Source organism: Gymnogyps californianus, chromosome 2 (genome assembly GCF_018139145.2).
Source record: "Gymnogyps californianus isolate 813 chromosome 2, ASM1813914v2, whole genome shotgun sequence".
Taxonomy (NCBI): domain Eukaryota; kingdom Metazoa; phylum Chordata; class Aves; order Accipitriformes; family Cathartidae; genus Gymnogyps; species Gymnogyps californianus.
In genome coordinates this window covers 103,448,661-103,475,312 of record NC_059472.1, presented here as the reverse complement: position 1 = coordinate 103,475,312, position 26,652 = coordinate 103,448,661, and the positions used below count along the sequence as shown (strand labels likewise).

The 26,652-nt window shown below is 43.6% G+C and overlaps 1 protein-coding gene across 1 annotated transcript in view; it reads right to left on the bottom strand.

Annotated features, from left to right (window-relative positions):
• CTDP1 (CTD phosphatase subunit 1) overlaps positions 1-15,540 on the bottom strand; it is a 115,728-nt gene extending 100,188 nt beyond the window's left edge. Inside the window, 1 exon segment of the mRNA XM_050890840.1 lies at positions 15,462-15,540. The gene's annotated coding sequence lies outside the window, so the exon portion shown is untranslated.
• Between the last annotated feature and the right edge of the window lie 11,112 nt (positions 15,541-26,652).

Here is a 26,652-nt window from a genome sequence, read left to right as displayed (position 1 = left end):
TTCTCCAGACTAAACAACCCCAGTCGCCTCAGCCGCTCCTCATAAGCCTTGTTCTCTAGACCCTTCACCAGCTTCGTTGCCCTTCTTTGGACATGCTCCAGCACCTCAATGTCTTTCTTGTAGTGAGGGGCCCAAAACTGAACACAATATCTGAGGTGCGGCCTCACCAGTGCCAAGTACAGGGGGACGAGTTCTATACTGATTTCATCTTATTTTATTATTTTCTTGTGTCATGGCAGAAACATATATCACTTTAGTCTTCTCACAAAAATATTTAAAGCTTTGATCCTTAAGCCTTGGATTGCCACATTTTAAAATAAAGACATGCAAAAGGATATTTTATTCTTTCTTCCAAACAATGGCTAAAACAAACCAGAAATTAGAGCTTGAAATGCAGAGAAGTGCAACATTTACTATTCCAAACTGCTTAGAAGACACAAAGTCTGCTTTTCGGTTGAATGATCCAACTAAAGTACTCCTTTGTTCAAATTCAGTTCTCAAAATTCAGGGTCTTGAAAATATAATAATTTATTTTCTCTCACTTACTTCAACAGTCATTACAAGAGACTTCTCCCATTTTTTTTCAATACAGTTGAAGGAGTTGATCTTTCAGACTAAGATATAGTTCAACTACTACAAAATTTCCCCAACTCTGTGACCATGAGCTGCAGCATCTCTCTAATATTTTAGAAAAATAAAAAAGTCAAGCAGCTAAAAAAAACCAAAATCCAAGCTCTTTCATAAGCTGGTTGTAGTGTTTTCTCTTTGGCTTCAAATCTGCATTGCAATAAGCAGGCAGCACCAGGAGGAAAACTGTTTCGCATGCTCAAATCTCTCATTCATATATTTGACTATTACGCATTTGGGAATTCCAAAAGGAAATCCACTTTCCAAATGACACCTGCAACTGCTTACTTCCAGTGTGTCACTTGTTTCTTAGTGACCAGAAGACTGATGACTCTACTAACAAAACTGCAGTTGATGCCCATGCTGAAGGATTTTCTTCCTCTTTGAGAGTAAAAACTAGATTCAGGTCAGGTTTATTTAAGTCTTCACAAGCCATCATACTACCAGTATTCCCATTTATAAATAAGTGCAGATCTATTCCCTTCTCACTGGCAGTCATCATCTGCTTGGAAATTATACCTCCTCTTCCAGTGTAAGCATTTTAGATCTCCTTTTTTAAACATGGTATGCATTTCACGGAAAACAAATAATAGTTAGTCACTCTGGTTTTGCACAAGAACTGCACAAGAGACAAGCTATTTTTGTGGCCCTTCACTATTGGCAATTCATTGTTTGATCATTTAGTTCTCCTCTCATCCTTCTACGTTTGCATTACTTCATTTGACTCTTCTTCTCCCCTCCTTGACAGTATGTCTGTCTTGCTGTCTTTTCCCTTGATTCATCACTAAGCTCCTCCTTTTTAGGCTACCAATTCACACTAAGGACTGTCAGAATTGCTCATCTTCCACCTGTGCTCAGTGTATGAACCTGACATTACACAGACACCTAAAAGGCCAAAAAAACCCCACAGTATGAGCTACAGAAACGTACATAAGAGTTTACCATGACTAAGTTTTTACCACAATTTAACTGGTTTTCAATAGTTCAGGAAAAAAGTCTTCTGATGCCAGCTTAGAAGCCAAAATATCTTCAGGCATTCTCTACTTTGCATCTGAGGTAATGTCACACTCCAGGAATGCGACAGGAGGAGCTGGTATACTCCTGCGCTGAGGTATGATTCAAATTAGGACATGCAAGAGTTGCCACTCATGTATAGATACACATCATCTCATCCTTTTGATTTCAGCAGAGCAGAGATTCTTACAAGAAAATTAGAGTTCTAAATTATTCATCGATATTGTTCCTAAACAGCATCTCTATACCCTATCACATACCAAACAGTACTGCTAAATATCAGTTCTGCCCCTGCACATTTAAATAGGACCAGAACAAATAATTTTATGATGCTTGCTAAAGATAAAAAGGACATGATACCAAGGCCTCTGTCATACTGTTCTCTTCAATGATGTTTAACCCAAAGGACAGAGGAAGAACTCCAGAGCACCGGCGAACTTCTGAGCACTATACAACCAAGCTGGTCAAGTTTCAAGTACAACTGTCAGAATCTTAAGCAGACTTCTTCCAGGGGAAGATGCAGACAACCCACATACTACTTAATGCTGCAGAAAGAAGGCCTGAACTCTACTAAAGCTTAAGCATACTTAAATATTTTACTCACTTAAATTTTAGCACATATGCTTTAATTACAAAAAAGGAATATACCGTGAAAGAACAAGCATGGAACTCAAGTAAAATTACTTTTGTGAATTTCAGAACTGGAAACACTCCTTTTACTGAGAAGTGAGGAATTTTCAAAATATAATGGCCAAGATCCAAGACAATTATCAGACAAGAGCAAGCTGAATCAAAGTGTGCATGTCTATTTTTAAATGGCTGCATATACCAAACAGGGGTTCAGGTTTCTGCTTGTTCTCTTCTCTGGGTCATGAGTGAAACCTGCTTAAAAGAACAGAGCCACTCCCTACTCCATTTCTGGAGAGAAGAAACAGATTTCCCACCCACCCCCAATGTGAAGAATTACAATACATGCTACTGCTGGCAGCATTAACAGCATCTTCCTCTTCCTCCCCAAACTTCTCCAGGACCCACTTGGTGATAAGCAGAGCTCATCGGCTACTTCAACAATAACGTTCCAAGGAAAACTGCCACAAAAGATGCAAATCTTTTTCCAGTTTTACAAGCTGTCACAACTGTGCAGGTGAGCCAGGCACTGGGGAAGAGCCGTTGGGCTGTGAAAGGCACACATTTTTTTGGGGGGTGGCCGTGGACGGGATAGATCATTCCAATACCCACCCTGATAGTCAAAGGACTGCAACAGGACAGCAAACTGCCCACACAGTTACTTTTAAGTAACAAAATACAACGGGATTTAAGTGAAACTTGAACAAGTAAATAAGGAAACCCACTCTAGGATCTTACTCGCATTCTTTCCAGATGTGCTTGTAAACAAGAAACAGAGTTACTAGGTGTGCCATTATAGCAAAATTTTATTTTTGTTGCAGTTTTCATGGATAGGGACAGACATTTACTAACAGCCTCAGGATGCAGACGACCATAAGCCTGTCACTGTTCTCCCAGCACTTCCACACTTCCACATTTTGACTGTTTCTAAAACAAGTCTTTTAACAATATCTGCTTTCAATCAGCAGCATGGGAAAGAAAAAAAAAAAAAGGAAAGCTTTCATGAAATCCAATATGAACATTTTGCTTTTATTAACAGAGAAAGTCAATGCCTTTGCTAATTCTAAGGCCTGGTCATTAGTGCTGACTCCAAATGTAAGAACTTTGTATCAAGCACAACCATGGCTGTGGTTCCCAGTAGGTTAATTACAGTGGGAAACCAGCACATAAAGTTCTCACATCTATGCTACAACTTGCCACTCCTCAGTTGTAGCAACCAGTGAAATGGATCACTGGAGTGAACCCACTACAAACAAAAAGCAAGAACCCTTAAAGGTTTTATTATTTTTTAAATCTGCTTTTTCAGCATGATCTAACACTTCCAGCAGCGAAGAATGATGGCAGCAAGTGCAGGAGTTACAGCAGGACAGGAGCAAGAACTTCTTGAGCTAGCTTATCATGGAGGAGAACGCCTACCTGCAGCCAGTGGGGGGGGGGGGGGGTGTCAGCCAGCTGCAGCACACAAGTACAATGGCCACGAGATAGCTTTACTGAAGAAAACTCAAGAGTTGTACCTTAAGGGTACCCAGCATAACACGGTAACAGATAGGTTATCTTAGTTATTCAGAACTAGTCCAACTTGAGTGTACATTAGCCATGGCCTTCTATTACAGCTTGGCTCCACTTCCAGAGGCAACTGCTCCAATGGCTTGCTGCCAAAGAAAGGCAACGGCTTACTTTCTTTTTTCCCCACCCTCATGTTTCCTTGCAAAGCCCACCCCCTCCTTTGGCACTTCCAGAAAGGACTATTTCAGTACCTTGGAAGGTGGAACTGACCAGCCCCATCCAGGTTTGCAGCCGGGTTTACAGAGTCAAAGCAGCTGATAGAGGAGACCAGCACGGGTGACTGATGGGAAGAGATCAATGGTGCAAATGTTTTTACAAACAGGGCTAAGACTGGGGGAGGACAGAGGCAGCTTCAACAACTCACATTTTCTCCCCACAGTAACCAGGCCACTTCATTAGCATTTATCTTACCTATCTGTTCAAGACTAGCTTGAACACGTCTCCATGGCATGGAGACATAAGTTTTATTTATTATCTTAACAAAGTCTCTTTCAAGGAACCATGCACTGGCATAGAAAATATAGTGCAATTTTCCAAATGTATGAATGGGAAAATAGACAAAAGTTACAAGATGAAGCTACTGCCCTGCACTTGCTTGTATCTCACAGCTATCTGTCAAAAGCCAAGAGATTGCTGGGTTTCCTCAGATCAGTTTGGGATAAAGGAAGACATCAAATACCACAAGAGTCACATACCCCAAGTTGTCACTGTGATCACTTAAAGCAGCTGTCCTCACGCTGATGCCATATGCCCTTGCAATTAGTGTTAGAAGATGTAAAACCATATTAATGCAGCAAAAAGATTCTGGTGTACAGGTAAACAAAAGCCCCCACCCAGGTTCTGCAGCACGCTCAAGGGGGTGTTATTGGCAAATCGTCAAGGGGTAAAAATACCAAATGAACACATCTCAGATCAATGACTGTTAATACCAACCATTATTGAATCAATCAACTGATCTAGAACAAATACGAGTACACAACCTTTTAGCTATTGTAAGACTAGAATGGCAGACAGATGAAGTCTGATTCAACTTAAAGCCTGATTCTACAGTTTAATTTACTCAAATTTGTGAAACACTGACGTTTTTGTTAGCTTATACCAGAACAACATTTTGTGGTATGTGGCTGCAGCATTTAGAACCACTACAAAGAGCCCTCAAGCCCAATTTACATCAAACCACAGCCTCTGTTACATAGGACTCCAGTTTCATAGCAAGGATTTTTCAAAGCCTTAATCACCTTGAAATCAACATGTAAGTAATTCCTTAGATATTTAACCATTGGATTTATTTATTTAACCCTCATCAATATCTGTGAAGCAGAGCGAGTCCTTGAATAATTGATTAAAAATACCAAGGATGACAAGTACACATGGCCCTTGCTGCTACACGCAACCCATGGCCTACAGCCTCTTCCAGATGTTGCAAGAAACTTGTCTCATCAGTTGTCTACAGAAGCCAAGTGACTTACACTCAAGAACAAGCAAGCAGAGAAGGCTGTATTTCAAATATGTGTGAGTCCCAAAGGCCTCACCCAATCAAGTCAGCCATTTTGATAAAACCCAAAAAACCCATGCCCTATCCTAGCATGATGCAGACATCAGGGTAAAGACACATTTGTAATTACAACAACTATATAATAACAACTGCTGCGAGCAGTAGCCCATAGAAAGCATAGATCACACTTCAAGGCATCATCTCAACTCTCCATAGCTAATGGGGCCTTGAGATTTTTTTTTTTCCCCTGTTAAGCACAAACTATTCACAACTATGAGTTAAAATGTGTGTGAACTTCAAAACGCTTTAGAACAGAAAAGCTGAAGTCATTTTTCTTCTACTTTTCAGGCAAGACACCTGCTCAGGTTTAGACGTAGGTCATCAATGCCAAGAGAAACTTAGGCCCAGAGTTTCTGGATTTTATTTATAATTTATAATTTATTTTATTTATAATTTATTTATAATCCAAAAGATGCCTATTTCCATGATTTGCAAGCCTTTAAGAAGCATTTCCATTTATTTCTGGAGAAGAGTTTGGCATTACAAGGAAGGAGGTAACCCTCTCTCACCTTCCACGCACACATCTATGGGCAGCTTCTTACATGTTTCAAAAAGCCACTGTTAAAAGTTAACAATGTACAATAAAAACGTACAAAAAAAAGCAAATGAGTTTGCATTGCCCTTTACATAAAATCTAGTAAATCTTTCAAAGATGATTTAGAATGTTCTTTTATTTTATTTACAACATTTTTAACTAAAATCTTATTATTTGGGAGTATTCAAAACTACTTTTTTTTTTAAAGGTAAGAATATAGTTCTCCATATTTTTACATAAAACTGCCTCAAAACAATGAAGTTCGTACAGAACAAATTCAAAAGTACACAGTTAAGAGCGCACGTCTTTCTAACGTGTTTCTTTAGTATTAAGTGGTACTTCTAACAATAACAGAAGAAAATAGGCTGTCACGTCTCAGTAATTCACTAAAGCAGCAAACGGTTCTTGAGTCCATCCATCCCCAATCATTACTGTCAACTACTGACATTACTGTTTTATGCATTTGCGTTTCTATTGCCACCTCTCTCCGACTGCAGCATTAGCAGTCACGCAGCACCCCCCAAATACTTGCAGCACAACTCCAGTTGAGAGTTGAGGAACTGCATCTAACAGCGCAGGGCCAGAAAGATTGGAAAATTACTTGTGTGTTCACACAGAGGTTACATTTTCTTAACCGATGAGATGACTATCACTTGAGGTAGTAACAGTGAAATCAAAAATGAACACACGTTCTTTGACTCCTTGACTACATTTAACATCAGAACTTTATACCAACTATAGAAACATTATTGGAAAAGCCCCACGGGACTTCAAACAGTTGACAGCATCTCTAAGAGGTGTTTGCAAAATCTACACACAAACATCACGGCAATAGTCTAATTAATGCCAGTTAGAGCTGGAAACATAACACATATCACAGCCAACTTCTTTCTACCACATAACACATCTTAGAAAAGTAAGAATTATGCAGGGTATAAAAGATGTTCTGAAATAGTTAAAACATAGTAGCTTTAAGAACATGTCCAAATTTAAAAACAGTGAACCGTACCTGTGGTTTTAATATGAATACCCAGGATTTTCATTGTTACACTAAAGAAGGTGTTTAGTTTTTTATGATTTCCCCTCTCTTAGCATTTCATGAATCCACTGCCATCAGCACCTGCTTGTGTAAGAATCACAGGGCAAAAGGAATAAGTGATATGGGTTTAAAAAAAAGGAAACTACTTCACTCAGAGAGAAAAAAAGCTGGCAAGGCAAGAATGAAGCATGGTACAGCTCCTAAGAAAATCTACTTGCAGCTTTCAGAGGAAACATTTTTACAAAGCTTATATTATCCCAGGATCCATTTTCTAAACCACTAAGTGTAGCTTTTTAGCACATGCACTTCAAGACAAGTTCATCGGTTCAGTAACATCCATCTGACAGCAGGATCAAAAAAAATCTAAGTCATCCAAATCTATACATGGCATATATATACACATATATACGATGAACACTGCCAACCTAATCGGCATTTATCCAAAAAGTTGAAGTGGCAGAGTGGTGACTGTATATCTTTCTAATTGACAGAGCAATAATTAACCTAAAACTGCAGTTTTCTCAAACCACACTTCAACTTTCACATCAGTTACTAAAGAATGGTCATCACAGCCGAACTGCTGCAAAGCCAAGTGACAGTAGTCTTGGACTAATCCCATCTCTGACTCCTTTTTGTTCTTTTCAGGTGTATACCTTCTCAAATCCCCCACCTCTCCTTCAGGTAAAGGCACATAATTTCCCCTTATCTCAGATCAGCTTACCACTGCATTCCTCCTACCCCCAGCCAAGATCTGTGGGGGTAACCTGTGATTACCTGAACAAATTTGGTTTGCCTTCTGCACCTGCAGGCCCACATCTAGAGAAACAGCTACAGATGAACACCAAAACAGCCTGGACACCAAAGCAGAGAAAGATGACTGAGAAAGAGACAGTTTGACAAGCACACAGCTGGCAAAGCTAGCTACGTGTTTTTTGCTTCTTCTTGTGCTTAAGAAATCTGGGAGGATCCTGTGATCTCTCCCTCTCTGCCTTAGAAAGCCGCATCTATTAACAGAGAACATTACACTTTCTCCAAACATTTCATCACCTTCTCCATTAGAACAAGACACTTAAGCAATCATGGTCCCTTTGTCTGCTACTTTCAAACAATAAATAAAATGGGAAGAGGCTTACCACAGGATGCAGAATCCTCAAGTCTAACAGCTTCCTCCCCTCCTTTCCCTTTTTGGATACCGTGGCAAACTTATCTTGACACTACCTTCTGCATATGGTTTCCTCTGGGACTTGCTGTTAAGCCAAATGAACGCACTTATATAGGAAAATTTAATAACTCTTAACACCCTTAAAAGCAATTATGAACAACACCATCGTAAGTTACGCAGCAGCATTCAAACTAAGGAGCAGCAGCTCCACATTTGGCAACAGCAACATGACATCACATGCTGTCAGGACACCCAACAGTGTCAAATGAGCTCAGAATCCCGACGCACACTCTGAAAGCAGAGTGCAACAGTTTAGAAGGCTGCTCAGCATATGAAGGGGCAGTATTAAAAATAGCTGTAAAGTTACCTGGAAAGTTAATTAAGTTCCCTTCTTGTTTAGCGATGCCTTCCTTGGCTAGAACCGCTCACCCACCCTCTCTCCTGTGAACGGGGATTCACACAGTTCACTCCACTAAGCTTGGACTGAGACCTGTTGCCTTATGCACCAGCTGAATGCTGCAAAGTTTTAGATGTAATTTTTAAACTAGGAAGCATTACGATGCAAACAAATGGGCATTATTCAGTTCTACTCTAAATGTCTACATCACTGCCTTATTCTACAGTTTTTCTCAAAACATTTGTAGAAAAGCAATTTTTTTTTTTTTTTTTTTAATTAGTGACATAGTGGTCTGGCAATATCCCATCCTTTCCTTAAAAAAGGACATATTATAAAAAATTGATGTGTTTGTAAGAAGTAATCTACATGGCATACTCCCACATTTTACACAGTAATGCACAAAGTAAAAAAGTCCTTCGGATCTAGATGGTTCCGATGAATGGTATCTTGTACAAATCATCCAGCATCAGCCCAGTTACCCTGAACCTAAATCATTTGAGTCCCATCAGATGACTAACCAAAAATTCCCTTCCCATTGCATTGGAAAGAGCACAAAACGTTTGCTCTTTGTTTCAAAAATAGGTTTTTATATTGACTTTTCTTTCTTTCTTTTTTCCCCCAATAGGACCAGTGTTTCAGAAAGCATCAGAAAAGATACAGTGTGGTCTCACAAATGGCATATGTATTTCACTCTGGCTAATTTCTTCTCAGCAACAGGCTAGTCTGAGGCCAACAGAAGTAGTTTCTACTGACTGGAAACAATGGTTCATCCTTTCGGACAAGCAGCAGTTCATTAGAAGTAGGGATATAGATTCTGAAGGAAAACACACGGTTGTTGAACACTATTGTAACATCCTACAAAATATGGCAAGAAATTCTCCCCGAGTTTCACAGTAAATGTCACATACGGCAGCCCTTTCTTGTCCACACCAAAAAAGGGGGAATCTTTCCATCTTCCAAAGTCTTTTGAAGACTGGCAAGTCTCTCCTGTTAGTGACAGTATCTGTCATTCCCCTACAGTCCAAGGGTGAGATTTCCAATTCCATAGGTCTAGGTTCAGCAAAACAAAATCTAGACAAAATGTATAATCAAGATCCTTGAACTGTAACATGTATTGCAATACTACCTGCTTTCCAGGAAGTCATTTCGTGCTCCCCTATATACTTTAAAAGGTGACTGCTGCAAATTCAACTATCCACATGTGCTAGAAGACCTCAGATTAACCTTTAATTAACACTTTTAACTACATAAAACAGATATTCATAAGAATATTTTGTGACAACTTGTAATGAACTGTCTATTATCATTCTCAAAAAGAGACCTCAAAATGAAAGGCTGGTAGCTCTTTACTGAACCTTCAGGCTAGAAAGTCCCAACTAGAAATATTTTTATATACTTTTGGTAATGTTTAAGAATTTGCAATACCATCACCCCATATTAATTTTTATTTAGTGAGTTCAAATGTTGGGTTATCAAATTACCTAAGGGGAGTCTTCCACTGGGTAAGACTGACTTTTAAAATCTGAACAGCTGCAATCCCTACAAGGGTCAGCCCTTAAGTTAACACCAAACACACAGTCATCAAATCAGAAAGGTCCAGGCAGGCATGCAAGTTGTACTACTAAGATTTCTCAAAGGAAAAAAACCCTCTTAAGTCAAGATAGAAACTTTTAAGACAATTCAAAGCAAAAGCCTTGTCTCTCTCTTCCTTCCTTAAGCTTTTCCAATCCCTTCCAGTTCAAAGGGCAAGGTATTGTGCAGCACAAAAATTAAAGGTCTCATTCCAGTCCTCCAGTCAGGATTTTTATCCATACATTTTCTCTTCAGAAGACTATTTGTTTTACAATTAACAAAACCCATGCAGCAGTTTCAGAGAAGAAATAACATGCACATTTGCCTTTGAAAAAGACCATGGTTTTCTGAACAACTCTAGTATTGAAGTAAAGCTCAAAAATACAGTAAAGAAACTAGACAGCAATTAAATAAAAATCCATTACAATTTGTATAAAAGCAAAATCGATTTCCAGCACAGACATCTACAAACATACACATTTTTTAGAGAGAGCTATAACCAGCTTGTAGTTCTACAATGGGATGCATAAAACAGTCCCATGAGCTATCTCACTCTGTCTGCTGGCCCATGGGATTCTGCATACGCTCACATACAGTGGCAAAGTCCTTGAGCTCAAGTAAAATTAGCAACTTATAGTAAGAACTCTGAGAGCAGAAAATCCCCTGGTTTAAGAGAAACCTTGTAAGGATAAAAGTAATGTGTTACTAAAGACTATCATACAAAATGCCATATGGGACATATACAACCTCAATAATGTTATTTCCTGGTGTCAACATGTCAGTTATCCCCCTACTGACTCTACTGGCATTTACACAACCACTTTGATCTGACCTAAATACAGGCTACTGCTGAAAGGATAAATCACCCTACAGTACACTCCTGTTGCAGCAACTGAGCAAAATGAGGGAATTGATCAGTATGGACCATTTCACAGGAGACTGAGTGGGAAGGATTGGGGGGGGGGGGGGGGAGAAGAGAGAGACCAAGCCATCTTTAGCTACATGATTTCCAACACCCAACTCAATGCAAGATGGAGGCACACAGAAGTGTCAGCATCCCTTCCAGCCAACTCTCGTATTAGCCTGAAGCAATCATGAAACCATGGCCTAAGGAAGCCGCACCAAGAAGAACTGCAGACAGAAGGCTGCCATAACCACACTACTGGTAACTTCTGAGCCTGATGCCTGTTTCCAACCAAACCTGACTGAGCAGCTTGATTCTCTTAGATAAGGAAGTTCCTACAGGTTTTGTGAAAACAGATAGTCACATAAAGAAAAGAGACTTTGTACTCTACCATTCAGCACTACTAGCTATAGTGTGAACTCCCAACCTGTTAGGTGCCAGAGAACTAGGAAGAGGAGAAAAAGAAGGCAATGAAGGATGGAAATCCCTCATTTAGAACTTGGATCTTTTTCAATATCAAATTCAACCAAACACAAGACAGATGCATTAAAAAGCAGGCTTCCTTAGTATTGTGATACTAAGGAATGGGGGGGGGAAGATACACAGGAAACAGGTTGGAAAGATGCATACCAAAACTTACTATAAAAAAAAAAATAATGGAATGAATCCAAGGGTAAAAAGGAATTAGGTGAGAGATGTAGTAAGCTGGGATTGTTAAGTGTTATTCAACAATCCTCAGTGTTTGGCAATGAGGTTTTTTTGTAGACTCTAATAAGCTCATTAAATATTTGACAGGATATTATAAAAACATTTGTGTCTAACTGAAACAGCAAGTTGTTTTTCCTCTAATTTATTATAGGTATCATCACTTCAAAATAAACTGTAATTCATCAGCATTTTATTCCCCTTGAAGACTGTAAGATGAAAGATATTGGGGTCCAGGGTTAAGTGTCCTCATCTTGGGTGGTAAACTAGGCCCTGAGGCTCTGTGACATTAGATAACCAAAGGTAGATATATTTTTAAAATATATAATCAATACAAAAAAATGCCAAGTAACAACACATAAAAACCTACAGTTTTAGAGAACAAATTCCCACTTCTTTCCTACTATCTTCTCCAAAAAGAGAAAAAACAAGTTTTGCTTCACTAGAATCCAGATAGGTTTAAACAAGATTTTTATTACACCACTCACATACTTTATATTCTGTAGAAGAATGCAAGTTTTAGCTATTAAAGCTATGTAGTAAGACACAAAGATACCCAGTTTAAACGTACAGGTAATAAATATTTTGGAAGACTCTACTAATGTGAGCCAAACAAAAGACTTTCAGTAGTCTATCCCATCACTAGGGCCTGAAAGGGGACAATCGTTTCATATCAGAAACGCTTATGTAAATATTCACATAAAACAAAATACTGACCCAACCCAGAATCCTGACATATCTGTAGCAGCTTCAGAACGATTAACCTTGATGGGTAACTGGCATTAATAATACACAGAGCAGTGCAGCAGTTTTTGACACTTTATTTGTTGCTCCTGCCACCCATAGAAATTATGGTTCATTAACATCAAAGACCTTTCATTAACTGCTTACTGCCATCCCTGCTATTTACAGTCCTAACAGGTCAAACACCTTCCTCTCGAGTCCTAGGTTGACATTTGATGCAAGCCTACCTCTGCTAGTATAAGCAAAAGCCACCTCCCGCCTGCCTCGGGCTGTCACCCCCACCCCATACCATCCTCTCCCCTGTGGACAGTTTACACCACTGTCAATGCCAAAAAGTGGGTAATCAAGCTACAAGAAAATTAAGTGGTATATATGTGGAAAATTACTTTCATATATCGAAAGATTTCATCTCATGCCTGCTATAAAAGAAAAATAACCAAAAATTAGAAATGTATCTTCTTAAGAGGGAGACACTTTTGCTAAAAGATGTCATTATTTTCAGAAATAATGATGACCAAATTGACACAGAAAAAACTTAGCCAGTCACATTATTTATCCTCAAATAAAAAGGTTTAATCAACTTATGTTCTCCTGTTCTAATGAAAAGGAAAAATATTTGGAATAGAAACAGTATTTCTACAGTGTTTAAGTGCCTGACAAATATTTGCACATATCTTCGGTTTATAGAGAATTTGGGGCTAAACTGACCAAAACCACTTTTTTGAAGACAGCAAATGGCACCTACCACCCTGGATGGTTTGGATTAAAAAAAAAGTGTATCTTCTGGAGATGCTGAATAAATTTCAGCTATGTTACCTACCTTAATCACATCTGTATTTTAATACTGCACAACCTTAACATATATTTAAATATTGCTGATAGGTAGTGAAGTGTTATTATTTCCTTTCCACAAAATGGGAAGCCACAGGCAAGAGATTAAAAGCTCACCAAAAAAAAAACTTTTAAGTGACCAAAGAAATGCTGTTATGTCTCCAGCTGCTGACCAGCTCTACTACCCTTAGGTCATACTTCTACCTCTTCGCTTGAACTTTTCTTTCACATTCACCTAGTAAATACCATTACAGCATGCAACAGAGAATGCACGCTGAAAAGTCAGAATTCCAGAAGTGTAACGTCTAGCAATGGTCAAGAACTAACTTTTAGCGGTATAAGACACAAATATTTTAGAAGCCAAGAACAACAGTAATAAAGAACAGTATTTATTTTCTAATTGTCTCAAAGCAAGGACTTGCTAATTATAATCAAGACTAGACAAATCCAATAAAAGCATTGTATAAAAATTGGTGCATTCAAGTCCTAAAGTTTACACTGAGCAAAGCTAAACCTAAAATGCTGCTAAATCAGACCCAGCATATTTTAAGTTGCTTACATTTACCATTTAAAATCTTTTTTGTTTTGGTTTTCCTCCCAAGTGCTTACCTAACATAATGAAAAGACAACAAGATAAAGTTATCTCCCCTTCTACTCAGCACTATCAAGATGAATTTCATCACGCATATGGTGTTTTAAAATTTTAGTCTGTATTTTTAAGATGTTTTTAGTCTGACCTAGCATTTATGGTACCTTTCTTCTAAATCAGAAATTAAAAGATTGTCCATGTTGTACCAGATGCAACAGCAGAACACTGATGTGGCACGAAAGGAAAGCCACAGTCTTATCTCAGAAAGAATAATACTTTTTGTAGCAAGAAAAACACAGCTTATCTCCTCTGTAGCACCTTATATCACTGACTGATAAAAAAAAAGAATCAAATTGTTTTTTTCCTGAACCTTTGAGAGCACCCCCCATACACAGATGTTTTGCATATACTGGTGATTTTCAATCAAGAAGGTTTAGGCCTGCCTGCACCCACCCAAAAATCAAGAGAACTGCAATAAAAGAAAATAACTTGCTGTCATAAAACAGAGGAAGTAGAGTGTTTCAATGGTTTCCTGTTGAGAAAAAAAATCTGCTTGAAGTACAGAGTAGCAAGCTATTAGCCCAATTTAACCTAGAAATCTGAGAGGCCTAATCTAACTATTAACCATTTAAGAATTTAAAAGTTGACCAACATCTAGTCTTATCAAGACGAAGCCATTGTTAAACTATGGAAAATCTCTCTCATTTAATCCCTTGCTCTTCTGAAAGTTCAAATTACACCATCTCGTTTATATTTGTGAAGCCTTATACGTTAAAACATCTACAGTATTAAAAGCATTTAGGCTGCCAATATTATATGTATGGTATCTAGTAATTCAAAAATGTCTTGCCGCAGCGCTGATTCCCATTAAAATTCCTCCTATCAGGCAGGAAATGATCCCTTCGCTACCCGAGTTTTGCACCAACCTGACAGTGAACTGCCAAACTGAAAAAAGTATTTCCAAGTAGCTTTACCAGTAAGAGCAGTTTTTGGAGAACCCAGAAACACGTGAAGGGGATGCTCAGCTCTGAGGCAGAGCTCATAGCTAAAGACTCAGCTCTGAAACAAGGGACTAGAGCATGATCTCTTGCACCTCCCCGGCCTCCTCCTCCTCGCACGGCTGCTTCCCGCACGTTACCCAGCGCAGAGCTGCGGAGGAAGGGCCCTTCCCTGCCGGCAGTGACATGGCTGAGACACTGACCGGAGCAACGCACGGCTTTACGACCCACACTCACCGCCGTGAAGGGGAAGCGGAGCTTAAGGACGGGACAAGGCTCCTGTTACACACCGCCTCGCTAGCGCCTGCGATCACTGGGAGCTGAGGAGAAAGCAGTGCCGCCTTCCCACCACCCCGCGCCGGCATGGAGGGGATGGGGAACGCCGGTCGCCCAGGCGGCACGGCCCCAGCGGGTACCCGCTCCCCGCGGCGCCCCGGGGCCGGGCCGGGCGCAAGCCGCCGTCCTTCCGGACGCCCCGCAGGGCGGGCAGGGGACCAGGGCCCGGCCCCCACAGAAGCAGCGCGAAACCCGTGTCCCGGACCAGGCTCCCCGGGCTGATCGCCGCCGCCGCCCCCCGCCGCCGGCCCCGCACTCACCCGGGCGCGATGACCTGTCCGGGCCGCGCACACAGCTCCCGCACCACGCCGGGCCGCTCCGCTTTCAGCTTGCGCTCGGGGCCCGCCCGCTGCGGCCGGGTGCTGGCGCCGCTGGCGGCGGGCGGCGGGGCGGCGGGGCCGGCGGCGGGGCGCGGGGCGGGCGGCAGGGGGGCGCACAGCGCCAGCACCGACCCGATCTGCACCGCCGCCCCCACCGACACCTTCCACTCCAGCAGCCGCAGCGGCCGCGGGCCCGGCGCCCGGATCTCCGTGATCACCCCCGCCGAGCCCTCGGCGCCGGGCCCGCCGCCCCTCTCCGCCGGCCCCTCCATCGTCCCAGCGGGGGGGGGGGGGGGGGTGGGGGGGTGGGTGTCGCTATGGCAACGCCCGCTGCCGCTGGCCCGGCAGTGGGCCCGGAGCCTGGCGCTGCCGCCAGAGGGGGGGGGGGGGCTGCGGGCGCCCCAATAGTCACCGGCGGCGCCGACAGGCAGCGAGGTCACGGCCTCTCTGCGCAGGCGCCGGGCGCCGGGCGTCCGGCCGGGCTTAAAGGCACAGGCGCACCCAGCTCGCCCCGCGGAGGTGGCGCGGGAGGGGGGGGGGCGGCGGGGGCGGGCGGGGGAGGGGCGGGGCTGAGGGGAGGGCGGTGAAGGGGGTGGGGGAGGGGGAGGCGGCCCCCGCCCGCGCCGTCCCGCTCCGGCGGGGGCAAGGCGCCGCGCCCCTCCCCCACTCCAAACGCGCTTCCGGATCCGCGCGCGCCCTCCCCTGCCCCGGCGCGTGGGGCGAGCTGCAGGGGCGCGCGCGCGAGGACTACGGCTCCCGGCAGGCGGCGCGCGGGGCGCCCGCGGGGCGGCCTACCAGCCCCAGCGTGCCCGCGCGCCCCGAGGCGCGGGGGAGTGGTCGCTCGGGGGCGGGGCGCGCGGGGCACGCTGGGCGCTGTAGTTCTCCCCCTCCGGCCGGGGAGCGGGAAACGTGGCGGCGCGGGCGGGGGTGGGGGCGGTGCGGCTCCCGCCGCCGAGCTGCTCCCTGAGGCCCGGCCCCTGCGGAGCCCACGGCAGCTCCGCGCTGCTCTCCGCGCTGCTCTCCGCTCTTCCCCCGGGTCGGAGGGGGAGGCGGAGAGGGGGCGCGCCCCTGCCGGCCGTAGCGGTCGCCTCCCCCGGGCGGAGGCCGCGGCCTCTGGCTTGCGGCCGGGTCCCGTACCGCGGTGCGTTGGGCGGGCAGGGAGGAGGAGCGGGGGGCGGCCGGCAGACCTGAGCTCAGAGGCAGGCGCGTCGGAGCACGTGCTGCCTGCCCCTACGCAGGCAAACCCTAACAGGGACGTCCCCGCTGTTCTCCACGGGGCCAACAGGGCTGACCAGAGCTGAAGTGTGAGGTGTTCCTAAGGGTGTGCATGCATCTCCATCAAAAGAGGCGGTGGGCATGCTTCCCACCCGCCGCAGCCCCAGTACACAGTACAGTTACCTCTTCAGCCACGTGCCGAGGAGGGAGGCCTTGTGCAATGTGCCAAGGCTCGTGCAGTGTGCCAAGGAGGGATGAGATGCTATAAGCATCCCTGGGAATGCACGACTACCTCAGCATCTCTAGTACCTGTGTAGCAAGTGCACCACACCTTTGTTCCTCATTGGCACTCCTGGAGTTAACATGTCTGGCCGTAGGAGCTCAGAGCAGCAGGCACAAGGGGCTTCACAAGAGGTCCTTTCCAGAGAGTGTTTGACTTGCTAACAGCTAGGATTTTGACAGGGAGAAGCCTGACAGCACACAGTCTACAGGCAGTGTCTAAACAGCAGGTTCTCCTGAGGTTTTTCCTCCTAATGTGTCAGTAGAGATACCTTAAAACAAGACAGTGTGGACTGGTTGAGAGTTTGGCCTGCAAGACATGGCTGTGAACTTCATGACAAGATTGGGTTGTGAGGCAGCCACCATCTTGAATGAAAGTGGCCATGCATCTTTTATCAGCTCCTTGTACACAGGCGTAATGACACATTGCATGATCACATATGTTTTCTAGATCCCTTTCTCATACAATGAACTGAAGGGAGCTGCTTTTTGGGAAGCCTCAAGGTTACATAATAAAGGAGGCTGTTGACTGTATAGTCTTCCACTCATTTGCTACAGAAGTTGGAAGGTATGTTATGGATGAGACTAAGGAACTGCGAGAGGAATAGTTCAGTTTCATGGTGAAGGCATCTGGACACTGCTTAGGAGAATGGTATTTACTCTTTCTGCTCCAGAGTTCTTGTCCAGGGCAAGTGCCTTCAGCCACAGTTTTAAGAAAGTGTTTGTGTACATACTCTGTCCTGGAGAGTGTGAGAAGGGGGTAATACCACCTCGCCCTTATTGGAGGGATTTACTTATAAGAAATTTTGTTATTGTATCAATTAACAGGGTTTGAAGAGTGGGAAATAAGTAGAGGATAAGGCCATACACTGAACACTGGATTTAAAACTGAATACTGAATGTTAGCTACATGAGCCCCAGGCTGTTCTTTGTATTTTGACTAACAGCCTTAATTCTTAGGTTCCCTAGTGTGTATTATTCTTAATATTATTTTAATGTTGTTGTGTGCATGCAGTAAAGCAACATCATAAAAAGTGAGTAGTTTCCTTTTTGCATACTATTCCTTCCTTTACAAGGCTGCAGTTCTCACTGGGGAGACTGGTAGTATCTTTCTAGTACATATGTTGCTCTATTTGCTCTTTCTTAAGCTGAAATAAAAATAATCACCACTGAAGAAACATGTCTATGTCCTTTTGCACATGAAAACTGAAGTTTACACCACCAGTGACCACTGACGAGGCCACCGTGGAGCTCCACCAGGAAGTGCTGACTTGCAGCATTTCTCCTCAACTCTCATCTGGCCGGTGTTTTTAGCTCGCACCTAGACTTCTTTCTTTTGCAGGGTGGATTGATAATGTTCTGCTCAGGGGCAGCAGGCTGAGGCCTGCCTCAAGAGTGCAAAGGAAAAGAGAGAGCCTCAAAGAGCAGGAGAATTCATCAGGAATTTCCCTATTGTTAAAACTTCGGTAGACTTCCAAGTCTAGCAAAACCCTGTTCCATCAAGAACGATAGTCATGATAGTCAAGGAAAGGCTGAAACAATAGCTGAGGAGGGAAGGGACCTCTGGAGATCATCTAGTCCCAACCCCCAGCTCAAAGCAGGGCAACTAACAGGTTGCTCAGGGCTGTGTCCAGTTGGGTTTTGAGTATCTTCGAGGATGGAGACTACAGCCTCTCTGAGCAACCTGTGCCAGTGTTCAACCAACCTTACAGTGAAAAAAGCTTTTTCTTGTGTTTTCAGTGGAATTTTCTGTGTTTCAGTTTGTGCCCGTTGCCTCTTGTCCTTTCACAGGGCACCACTGACAAGAGTCTGGCTCTGCCTTCTTTATCAACCCTCCCCCACCTCCATCAGATGTTTATACACATTGGTAAAATCCCCCTGGAGCCTTCTTTTCTCCAGGCTGAACAGCCCCAGCTCTCTCAGCCTCTCCTCATATGACAGATGCTCCGAGCCCTTTAATAACGTCTGTGGCCCTTTGCTGCACTGGCTCCAGCATGTCCATGCCTCTCTTGTACTGGACCCAGCACACCCCGTGTGGTGTCACTAGTGCTGAGTACAGGGGAAGGAGCACCTCCCTCAAACCTATTGGCTGCGCTCTTCCTAATGCAGCACGGGATGCTGTTGCCTTCTTTGCTGCAAAGGTTACATTTGCTGGTTCATGGTGAGCCTGGTGTCCACCAGGGTCCCCAGGGCCTTTACTGCAGAGCTCCTTTCCAGACACTTGGCCCCCGGCCTGTCCTGGTGCCTGGGGTTGTTCCTCCCCAGGGGGAGGACTTCGCATTTCCTTTTCTTGAACTTCATGAGGTTCCTCTCTGCCCATTTCTCCAAGCTGTCAAAAGTCCCTCTGCGTGGCAGCACAACCATTTAGCCTGTCACCCACTCCTCCCAGCTTTGTATCACCTGCAGACTTGCTGAACATGCACTCTGCCCCATCATCAAGGTCGTTAATGAAGATGTTAAACAGTATTGGCCCCGGTATTGACCCCTGGGCAAACCACTAGTGAGTGGGTAACTGGTGACGGGACGCTCCTAGCATAACATGAAGCACCAGGGACCAGCTTCATATTCATGCAATATCTTTTCTTTCCATTTCTGCCATAGGGAATAACCTCTTTAAGGAAACCAGAAAAGACTGCAAATTTTCTCTGGATTCCCTGAGTGTAATCTTGCCCTGTGTTTGAAGATTAGCTCAGTTAAGCAAACTGTATTTGTTGGTACTGAATGTCCCCTTATTGTATGTGGAGATGATAGTCTTGGCAGCAAAGCATGTCATAAAAATGATGTGGCTGTGTTTGCTCTACAAATATCTCAAACCAGTGGTTACTCTGTTTTCCTTTTGCCTGCTAATCCCCCTCACCCAAAGATGTACATTTAAGGTCATGCAGCTTTCTGAACACCTGCCATTTTCTTGAAAGCTGGCCTACCACACAGCTTTTATATGTTTCAGCATCGTATCTGTCCTACCAGACCTCCTTGGATGGATAAGGGTAGACAATATTTGATCCCTCACTGGCAGGTTTGATGCATGTAAGAAATGAGTGACTGAAGTCTGACACTGCACAGCCACACAGGGCTAGAATTGGTGATGTTACAAGTAAGGGATGAAGTAAGAAGAGCCTTAGCAACCCTGGTACATTAACTCTTATCTCTGGAACAAACCAAGGGCGTGCAGCAGTTTCTACAGTACTGCTGATCTCAGAAAGCCTCTGCAGCCCCTCCTTCCACAGAAACTATTTTGTGATTTTCTCTGCACCTGTAATCGTGCAGATGAAAAGCTCAGCCAGGAGAATAACAACAGAAATCTACATAATAATTATTATTGTTTCTGGTTACTTTGATTGCACTGAGGCAAAGCTTTACAAAATAATTGCACTGATCAATCCTAGGTAGGCGCAAGGGAAAATCCCTGAGATGGTGTGTGATGAGAACATTAGGGGAAGAATCTGTGATTCTCTCAAGTAAGTATAATTCTAAGGAACACACTGTGTTAAAATGCTTGACTTCATGTCTGGTTATACCAGATGGCTTCCATCAAGAGGCAGATGTTTTCCCCAGTCTTCCCTTCAAAAAGGACATCAGAACTTAACCACGCCTTTGTATTTGAATACGTAGCATGAACAAAAGCATATGCTGTAGATACCAGCTTCATATAACTGTCGAGTGAAAGCACTGGGGTGGTAGATATAGCCTTGTGGGGAAGCATTTCTTGAAAGTGATAGATTTTTAAAAATACATGAATTCAGTACGGCTGACTTCCAAGAAGATAAAGGACATAATCTGCAGTTTATTTACTTAAGGTTGAAACATGCTTAGCTAAAACTTCTTTTAAAATAAAATACACATTACCCTGCTTTGGGTGTTCTAGCTTTAATGAAAATTTAAAATGCATTATATAATGCCTCTTAAAGGTGACTTGGTTGAGTATTTCCTATTCAGACTGATGACTTTGACGCTCTAAGCCTGTCACAGCATACTTAATCCACACTAATACCTGTTCCATAGTAATTTTCAGGAGGCTGTACAGCACAAGGTGGCCAGCCTCCCAAAATCTACAAGCAGCCTACAGAAATCTGCAAATGGACAAGAGCCACAAAGCACACACTATATACCTCAGTGCTCCCAGGAGAGCTGTGGGGTGGTTTGCAGACAGGACGTGACAGCAGCTCACCAGCGATCCACGGACCCTGCTCTAGCCCGAAGCCTGGGCGCTCAGCTGCGGTGCCAGGTGGCTGGGCAAAGTCACTCTCGGCTTTCCCCTGTGGCTGAGGATTTGAATGAACCAGCCATCCTGGTGCTAGACAGCCCCGTTGCCAATTACATGATGTAATGTTATTATGAGAGCCGTATCTGAACTACTCAGAAGTGATGCAAAAGTTGTTCAAGAGTCACAGATTGGGCAGTCCCTATGGCAGGGAGTTTATAGCTATTTATATATAATTCCTCAGTGCAAGAAGTCTGCAAGGTGGTATCACATTTAAATATTATAACAAAATATGGAGACATTCAAAAGCTCTCACAGCTCTTCCATGCCCAGACACCTCATTGGATCCACTGTGATAACCAGTGACAGATTTCACTCGGGGAAGTGAAATAACCTCATCCTGTTTTTTGAGCATTTCCAGTAGGAAGGAAAGCTTTACCCTCCTCAAAAGCCGGCAGGACTTACCATCAGAAACTAGAGCAGCTTTTGCTGTACGTGAGCGCTCCGTGTAAAAGAGGTTTGGGTAGTTTCCATTGTGGCAATCCTTTCCTGTTTCTAGACTCTTGACTTCTCAGCCAAGGACCTTCTGCCAGGGTTTCTGCTGGCTTTTACAGAAGCAACTCAGGGAATGACTTTAACACACGGAATACAATAAAATGCATATCTGGGGCTTGATCCCACTTGCACTGAACTATCACAAATGTTGTCAATTGCCTTCAAAAGGAGACGATGCAAATTCTTAGCATCACAATAATCAATCAGCAAGCAGTTTAAATTGCGCTGTCATCAACTTTTACATCACCTGGCTCTTTGTGTTTGAAAATGCGATCTTCATGCTCTGTTAGCAGAGGATCTTTTTTTTCCAGCAAATATCTTTGGCAAAGCTCTGTGGTCCTCAGTGGAAATATAGCAGAGACTAATTTAGCTTCTCATTTTTTGTTTTTCTTGGGCAACCTGAAAGAAAAGGATATAAAAAAGAAATCACTTGTGAAAGTTACATTTTCCCCACAGATCCTTCTCTACAAGTGGCGTTAGTTTTGCACTGATGGATCTGCACAGGTGTATTTTCAGCAGTGCAAATACTTTTGCATGGACATTTTTCTGCATAGCAGTATACAAACTGGCTCATGCCAGATCAACTGCACAAGAGATTACCACATGCACCCCTTCATGAGTGTGGCTGGCTACCCATACATACCCCAGCATAGACGCATCCTTTTGGTCCTGCCCTTGAAAATCCTACAGGTAGTTGTCCTCACTCATAAAGTAAACCATTATGTACTTTGTTGGGGCTACTCCCACAGTGCCTTCACAGTCATGCTTCACATCTTGAAGCCCACATAGTTTTGAAATGCATGACTCGGAAGCATGAATCAAGACTTCTCCCTTTCCTTAGCAGGGATGCGTACAACTTACTTAACATCCCTTCCCTCCTCTGCAGAAGGAGAACATGTCTAAACATTTTCATTTCAGAAGAGAAGCTGGTGACAGAGATTCCTGTGCCATCGCATCAGAAGTTTGTTCAAGCTCTAGAACGGGCCATTGGCCAGACAGGACGGGCAATTTTTATAACTGAAGCTATTTGTGACTGCAAAATTTCAGAGCGGTGATTTCCAGCCTGTGCTCCGCAGGCTCTTGGGGCTGGCGAGCCCATGGATGGTGATTAAGAAAGACACTTTGCTGTCTAGTAATCTACAGATGGGAAACTTTTTTCCCCTCACCTCCCCTGGAAAATGTATAGAGATGAAAACCAGCAAACAGCCGAAAAGCCCTGCCATAATGAAACACATGCTTTTCTTGCTGTACTTGTGTGAAAAGTTTATTCAGACCAAAACTTTTTACCCTGCCCTTCCCTTTATGGAAGACCAAAACTTGTGGATTTTTTTTTTTTAAAGTTTTTATCAGAGCAAAACTTTTTACCCTTCCCTTCCCTTTTACCCTTCCCCTTCCCACTGCCATGAGTCTCCAGCCCAAGGGAAAAATGGGGGTGTCAGACCCCGCTTTGGTGACAAGCTGGCCGGGTGGTGCTGCGCGCTGTCCCGGCCAGCCGGCAGAGCCAGACTGCTCCCCCAGCCTGGGAGGACTCGCGTTTCTCTCGAGTCTCCTGCAAGCAGAGTGGTCCATAAGGAGAAATAATGTTGAAAATACTGAGTATGACAACTCTTATTTAAATGGGGAAAAAAAAATCTATTTAGAGCAACGGGGGAAAACCCACTCAACTGGGAAATGAAAAGTGCGTTGTTTCATCTGCACAGGCACAGGCAAAATGTAACAGGTAATATTCAAAGTTCAGAAGAGGATTTAAGGTAATACTTTCCTGCTTATGGTGGATCAGGTAAAGTTCAGAAAACTACGCAGGAATGTAGGGGGGAAAGGAAGAAGCTGTCAGCAGTGATTTTTAATCAAAGAGAAAAATCATAGCACTGCGAAGAAGATAAGCAGAATCAAAAGTGATCAAGAATGGAGCTGCTAATAGAAGTGACAACAAAAAAATCATTTGGTCTGGTGCCTTGCTGAGGAAAGATGTGCTTGCAGACAGAAGTCATTAGCAGGTGAGAACAGGGTGAGGCAAGCACCATTTTTTTTTCAAAGCAAGGATGAAAACAAGTACATCTGAAGCAGAAGGGGGAAGACGGTACAACCACATAAATGATCAAAGAAGACATACCATATACTGTGTTAGCATAAGAGACAAGCATGGTAGCTTCATAAGCTGATCTTACAAACCATAAATTATGGCAGTAGCGTTAGTCGTGAGCGTCTGAACTGGTGAAAGTGGAGTTCCATACACATTACTAAGAAACCCATAATCATACATTGAGACATGCAGAAACAATGTGGGTGTCTGCACAAACTGAGAGCTAAATCCTTTTTCCCCTTTTACTTTGTCTGAAAACTTGCTGTATGGATGGTGCTGAGATTTTTCTTTTCCATTATTTCAGGAATATTTTGGTGGAGAGACATTTTTATATTCTGTTCTCATGAACGCAAAATTTGAACTCACCCTGATCCTGCTGATGGGCAGTTTTAAAGCAAAGGAGAGAAGCTCTTAACCATGATCCATGAAGGAGCCTCAGTCAGCATCCTCTCTGCTCCAGGTGCCACCTTCTTATAGCTTTTGATGCATCACACAGGTGGAGAGGCCAGCTCTCAATTAGCACAGTCCTAGCATATGGAATCCTTTACAAGAATAGTCCCCCCAAGGAGACATAGTAAGAACTAAGAAGCCACAGTATACTGGGGTACTCCATCACTGGGTTTTGGATAAATGTATGTATTGTATGCATCTCAGTTTGAAAAAAATGTTTCTGTCTTAGAAATGCAAGTGAATAGGTTATGTGTCCGGGGGTCGATGTTCAGTATACTACATGCACATTTTTATAGTAGCAAAATCATAGTCTAGTAGGAAAACAAGCTTCAGGTGTGATAGCACAAGTCAGGACCATCCTCACGCAGAATTCAATTACGATCAACACTTTCTGGTAAACATTTTACTTTTCAGCTGCATATTTTGCATACTGTTTGCATGACATCTCCTTTTCTCTTTCCCTTGTTGGCTGACTTTGTGCCCTTTTGGCTTGTCCCTTTTTTTCTTTTTTAAGCCTAGTGGTGATTCACTGGAAAAAAATCCATTTAGCCAGTGAGCAGGAATTTATGACCTATTTACAAGTGAACTTCACTATACTTTTCATAGGCCAAAGTCAACCCACAAAGTACCCCCAGACTGCCTTTAGAAACCGTGTCAAGTTCCCAGTGATTCCCGAGGACTTCCCTCCAGCCCGTCTGTGCTTACCTCACCTGGCCTGCCGTTTTGTAGATGCTGTTCACTATTTGCTTACCCAGAATATTTTCTCTTAAAAGAACCTGTGTTCTTGGGGATGGACCGCGTGTCTTCTGAAAGGTCTCTAGAAGATACTGCATTGCAGGAGGAATAATGAGAAATAATGGCATTTGAGGTTCTGCTCCCTGCTTCCTGGGGTAACACCCGGCGTAACTCTTGGTCCTTGAGCTGTTGCTAATTCTGCTGCAAAGCCTCCACATTTCAGAGAGGATAACCCCGTATCTATGAGCCGGACAACCTAATGTTTTCCTAAATTCACCACAGGATGGCAGTGCAAGATTTTAATTTTCAGCCTCTGTTTCTATTGTATGTGTACGTGCCTTGTGCGTGTGACAGTGTAGTTAGACAGAAAATTAAAACCAGTAGTGCTTTCTTCCATTTTGAAAACAAAGATATACTAGTTTCCTTTCAAATAGAGCTGGATTATGAAAACACAGAACCAATAAGAAAACAATGCTGCTGCTGCATGTGAGGTGTTGCCATAAATGCCACATTTCAGAAATGCACCTCAGCTTTGTTCCTATGCTGACTATGTATTTAATTAATTTACACTTCCCCCCCCCCCCAGCATACAACTTACATGGCAAAGATCATTTAGATGATGTATTCTAAATGGCTTTTGAATTCAGGGAGCTAGTGTCCTAAAATTGTGTCTTTGGCCTGTGTGCTAAGGCACACTCCCTCCCAGCGTGGTCCCAAAGCACGTTCTGCCGACAGAGCTGCAAGCAGTTGCCAGAAGGTTAGTTCAGCCTTCCTCCTCTGTCTCCAGCTTCACATTCCCATTTTCTTTTTGCGAGGCAAATCGGGGAATTTGGTTTGTCTGAAAATGTACCCGACAAAACCAAACCGTTAATTTTTAATCTGATTGATTCCCCCGTCTGGCTTGCAGCTTGGGTGCCAGCACCGGCAAGAGGAGGCAGCAGGGAGCCTGGGATCATCCTTCCAGCTGCACCTCATGCCCAAGCTGGTTAATGTGATGGCAGAGCTGAAGAAAGCTTTCAAGCCTGGGCTCCGCTGGTTGTTGATTCAACTGGCTTGCCATCGCAGGTGCTATTTTCTGGTTTGGCGTTCACAGTGAAATGCTGATGGCGTAGCTTGCTCCGTGACATTTTTGTCAGAACGCAATACAGTAAAGTATCATCAGGGCTATATTAATGCCAAGGGCAATGCAGGATTTAAACAACGCGTCCTGCTTTGAACTGCTGCTGAAACACACCCATACACTCAACTTCTTACTGATAGATGTGTTCATGCTAGTGAATTGCACTGACTGCACAGGTAAATCTCTACAAAAAGACTATGCAGGTGAGCTCCAGAAGACTGAATACCATATTGACAACTGTCATAATTTCACAGCTACTATGATTATGAGAACCTTGTTTGTCACTAAAAAACTTCGCAGTTCAGAAGAAGAGTTGAAAATATGAACTCTCAGGCTCAAAAATGTAAAGGCACATTTAATTTGTAAATCCATCATCTTTAGGGTAATGCTTTGAATGCTGGGGACCTGCTTTATGATTTTTAATCCTTGGGACTGGCAGCCCTGTTGTTTTTTCCCTGCCACATCATCCCAGTGGCTGCGTGAGGAGGGGTGT